The sequence below is a fragment of the Nicotiana attenuata genome, unplaced genomic scaffold (genome assembly GCF_001879085.1).
Source record: "Nicotiana attenuata strain UT unplaced genomic scaffold, NIATTr2, whole genome shotgun sequence".
In the NCBI taxonomy this organism is placed as follows: Eukaryota; Viridiplantae; Streptophyta; class Magnoliopsida; order Solanales; family Solanaceae; genus Nicotiana; species Nicotiana attenuata.
Window position 1 is genome coordinate 60299 of NW_017675464.1, and position 5697 is coordinate 65995.

Below are 5697 nucleotides of genomic sequence, written 5' to 3' on the forward strand. Positions count from 1 at the left end.
TCCACAATGATAATCAGAAATCCAATGTAAATGCCACCATGTGTACAGCATGGCGTCCGATCTCGGCCCGATCGGCTAAGCCATCTTACTTAGGACATAAACTTTTTCAATTATCCTTAGTTCTTATTTCTTTCCATTTTTCCATTACATGGAACAACACACCTCTTTATTAATAAATGCTTGGCACTTGGATACACTTTTTTATAATTCAAGTCTTTCTCTTTATCATTTGCCCAAATATCGTCAATAACCATGTCAACAAGTGCTATCATATAAGGCATGCGCACACAAGGAAAGAAAAGAAAACAAAAGGAAAGCTTGGAGAACATGATCATATTTTCGAATAGCATGATTTCAGGGCAACACTTAAAACAAATATGGAACATAAATCTTTCACCCCAATACATAAAGACAAACCATTTAGTATGATCAATTCAGAACTCACGCCAATTATTCGGACACCAAGAGTTCAATTCTAAGAAGAAGAGGGTTAGCCATACATACCTCAATGGAGCTTTTTCTTAAATTCTTACAATAATTTCGGAACTCTTAGACACCTCGATCTATTTTATGAGAATTACAAGTTGATCCAAAAAATTAGAGAGATAATCAAGATTCTAGCTCACTTGAGCATACTCTCAAGCACTAAGTGTGCATTATGAATTTTAAGGTCTTTTTGTGAAAAATTCTATCATCCTACACCCCATTTGTTACATTCTTAGCTCACAATCTTCTCATACCCTTTTTATCATACATGCATGCAAGACAATCAACCCTTATACCCATGAACTCATTTGTTAATTACTTATTTTAGTAGGAATTTCGAAATCAAAGGCTAGAGCACAAGTTCTTACCTCTTAGGATGAAGGCCTAGTAACTTTACTTGATAATCTTCAAGGATTTGGGCAAGGATTGAATAGAGGCTTGGTGAGGATCACTTTCTCCCTCTAGAACTCTTTCTCTCACTCTAAATATAGTAGAAATTAGCTCAAGAGGTAATGGGGTGTTTTTAACGAAATGGGGTCGGGTTTTAAAAGTTAGAAAATAGGAGCCCCGACTCAATCTGCGGTCGCATATGCGACCACATAATTGATATGCGGCCCGTAGAAGGGACCGCAAAAGTGGCCCTCAAGACCTGGATACTCTGCCCGGGTATGCGACCAATATGCGGTCTGCATACCTGTTCTGGGTAGCATAATGCACCGGAGAACTGCCCTATACAAAAATCCCAGGAGGATATGCGACGACTATGCAGCCCGTATATCGATTATGCGATCGCATAATTGGCCGCATAGTTTTCCTCAAATTGGCCAACATACTGACCCACTCTGCGGCAGATATGCGGCCCGCATTGTTATTATGCGGCCGCATAATGGGCCGCAGAAACGCGCTCTTCTGACAAATATTTTTCCTTAACTTTTTAATTCCTAATACATATTCTTAACTTGGCACTACATGATTTCGGGTTTTGAGTAAAAAATTTGCGGGGCCTTACACGTCCCTTTACTTATATAGTCCCGGAGGTATTTAGGACTTCTAGTTAAGGTGGATCTAGACTCTCCTACAGTAATCAAAAGGAGAAAACTCTAGGCGACAAACAAAACACATAGGACTGGACCAAGGATAGAACAATTAAAAGGCTCACATTTTACCTCCACAAATAGAGCAAGTAAGTGCACGTCTCAAATAACAGATTTCAGACATTTCAGAAAGGTCCTAAAATAGGATATCTAGGTGATCATGACAAGCAAAGGATATGCAGCATTGTGTTAAGGCAAAGCGTTAAAGACCTAATCAGTTTGCCTACTGATTTCAAAACCTGTTAAATCTGGGCAGTCACAAATAAGCAAAGTATAGTTCCACAGTTTTTATTAGGCCTTGATTACCTGTAGGCTTGCCTAAGCGTAGATCTGTAATACCTTATAAACATGTTGTCTAAATGCAATCGGAATTCTGGGAATCGGTTCGAGTTTATTAAGTCCTACAGGCATGCTGCCTAGGTGTAATAACTGATTTTAGACAAGGGTAGCTAAACGCAGTGGTTAAACTTAAAACCTCATTGGCATTAAAGACTAATTTTAGACATACAAGCAAAATATCCAAAACGCAAGATTGATTTTACCCTATAAGCATGGTTTCTAAATGTTGAATACGCTGGACTATTTAACAGGCTCTTAAATGCAGAAATTAATTTTTTAACCTATAGGCATGATATCTAAAATGCAAGGTTGATTTTTAACCTATAGGAATGGTATCTAGAATGCATACAAACAGGAAAACAGCACAATGATATGATTGCTGATTGCAGAAGTAGATTTGAACCCTATACTCATGATATCTAAATGAGCAAACATTGTAACAACTTATAGGCATGGCATCTAAATAAACAAATATTATAACAACCTATAGGCGTGGAAGCTAAATAAACAAATAATGTAACAGCCTATAGGTATGGTATCTACCCTTTCCCAACAGGATATGTATAAGAATCCCTCCCTTTTACTAATTTCTCCAATTTCTGTTTATAAGAAATTATTATTACAGACCAACATTAATAATGAATTACAGAAGTGAAATTGCCACAGCTATAGGGAGCCTGAATATAGGCCTAAAGGATAAACCTGGTAGACCAAGCCTTCAACCAATCCCAAAATGCCATAACCTCATAGTGCACCCAATAGTGTCCTGGTGTGTCAAAGTTCCCAAGGGCCTCAGGGACCCCGGGCAATGCTCACACCAGGAAAACTTTCAAATAACCCTTTATGAGCAAGTTTGGGAAGCCAACTCTAGTGTGTCAAAGTTTAGAGGAGCCTCATGGACTCCTAAGCAGTGCTTACACTACAGGGGCAAGACCTTAGGTATTCTAAGAGTAAGAGTGGGAGATAGTGCTTGATAGAATGGAAAACAGTTTTAAGAAACAGTTCAGAAGTAAAAAAAATCCAGAAGTGAACCTAGTTTAACAGGGAAAAACATTTAAGAGTGAAAATAGTTTTAAAGTGAAGGCAATGTTAAAAGTGTGAAACAGTTTAGAGGTAAGGACATATCCGGACTGAAAAATAGTTGTGGAAGCATTCTGAACAAAGGTTCAGCAAACCAAAAGCACACACAACACAGTCATAAAACAACAAAGCAAAGACTCACATTCATCTTAGTTTATTGACTGTTACTAGATGAGCACATAGTTACATGCAAAGGGACAGCAGGGCTTAGGAGCAACTGTTGGTCAGAGGTGCACATAGGATAGAAGGGACATGCTAGTGAAAAGAAATAAGCATGAGTCTGGCTCATGTGGAAACACATAAGTATAGCTAGAGCAGGAATAAACAGATTAAGAGCAGGACACATAGGTTCAATCAAATAGAAGTAGGTATGTTATTGCAGAAAACATATAAGTAGACACACTATTGCAACAAACACATCAGTTTGATTAAGTAGAGAGAAAGCATGTTAATTATAAGGGAACATATTGAATAGCAGGAAGCATATAGGTTAAGTCGAATAACGGGAAGCGTAATATAATTTAATGGCAGTACACATGTTGATTAAGAGAAATATAAAGCACACAGGTTTAATTAAATATAGGCAGGCTGATATAAAGATCCTACTGGTCTAATAACAGGAAAGTGAACATGCTGATAACAGGGCACATAGTTGAATTAAAATAGTAGTAGACATGCTAAGCAGGAAAACATACAGGTTCAGAAGAAGGCATGCTGATTGTAAGAGAAACACATAGGTTTAACTGAATGCTAATAGAGAGCACACCAGTTAAAGGAACAGAAGCAGAAAGTAAAGTAGGCAGGATTCAACAGTCTAGTCTTGGCTTTCAGCCGACTAGACAAGCAATGAACACAAGTAGCTGAAAGAGATGAGAGCAGAGTTTGTGTGTGAGTGTGTTGGTGAACTGTTGTTCGTGTTCAGAAGAATCAGAATGAGAGTATATATAGCACTTAGTGAGGTAAAAACAAATAAGGTAAAGAGTGAATCATAGTTCATAAAATAAGGGTAATCAAATCAATCAGCCAATTAGAGAGTCAATTCATATAGGAGAATCCGGAAGAGACCCCTTAGAATGAGGAGAGTCAATTAACGGTACAAAACTAGGGCTCAAGTAAGGCAAGAAATCATTCTCATACCATATAGAAATCAATCGAATCCCTAAGTCAGACTGATAGTTCAAATAAGGCAAATATTACCAATTAAAGTCACAAATAAGGAAATAGGTAAAAATCACAGATAGATACTGATCTTAATCAGGAAAATATAATTGGAATCCCAAATAAAAATCAATCGGTATATTGGATTGACAGAAATAAACAAATAAAGGAAAAATCACTGAAATAACCAGTGCCGGAGACAGAATGACCTAGGGTATAAGCATATACACAAAAATCAATCAAACCAGTAAAGGATAGTCAGATTCAACACTTGGAAGTTTGAAAATTGTTTGAAGAGAACTTAAGAAGAACCCTAATTCTTAGAAATCACTAAGACCAAATAATGATAAGAGAAATAGAAAGTTTTCCGTAGAAAAATACCAAATAATACTCGGAATGTTTCAAATCTACATGGATCTGAACAGTCCCAAGTAGTCATAAGACTTTTATAAAATGACAGAGACCAAAGGAAATTGGTCTAAACCCATAGATTCGAACCAAAAAATAGGAAGAAAACATCACTTACAAACGGAAATGGCCATAGACAGGCCTGTGAAAAAGTTCCGAGCAATACCAGGTTGAATCTCTTTGAGATTCTCTCATAGATCAACGAAGTCGAACAGACAGAAGATGTAGCAGGCCGGCAAGGGCCGGAAAGTACATAGAAACCCCATAGATGGGGAGTTTTGCAGGTGACGGCGCCTAGGTTTTAGGGTTAGGTTGAGAGAGAGTTGAGAGATGAGGGAACGAAGGGCAGAGGAAATGAGAGAAATGAAAGGGTTTAGGGGGTCGTTTGGGATTAATATGGTAAGTTTAATCGTGGACCGTTGATCTAAAAGATCAACGACCACGATTCAACGGAGTTACTGGGTCAGGTAGGTTTAATTGGGTTAGGGTTATTTTAAATTGGGCTTGGGTTTAATAAATTGGATTGGGACCGAATTTGGGCTGTTTAATTAGGCTAGGTTCAAAAAATAAAAGGGGTCATTTGTTAAATACCAATTTAATTGATAAAACAAGTTTTAAAAAATCATTAACATATTATAAAAATGATTTTCACGCCTAGAAATATTTTAAAATAATTACTTAATATTTAAAAAATATAAAAAGCTATTTTCTGGTAAAATAAAGCAATAATGCATGCATGAGCTATAATTGCAAAGTAATTGCAATTGTAACCCAAAAAATGAAAATGTGGCTATTTGTGCAATGATTAAAACTTAGTGCAAAGGTAAATGATAAAATTAACCCACAAAATCATTGTAAGACTATTTGTGATGCAATGAATGATTATTTACATACATAAAATGCTGGGGTAAATTAATTAAAATCTTTAAAAATGCAGAAATTGTGAAAAATACTAATTGATGTTGATACATAGTTTTGGGGGTATATATGCAATTTGGAAAAATATTATAGGGAAAAATTGGGTATCAACAATATGTTGACATTCAAACAGCTATAGGAGACTTTAGTATAAGTTAAAAGGAATAATTGAGTTCACGTCACAGACAAAGGCTTGAATTGCTAGAAGGTTATA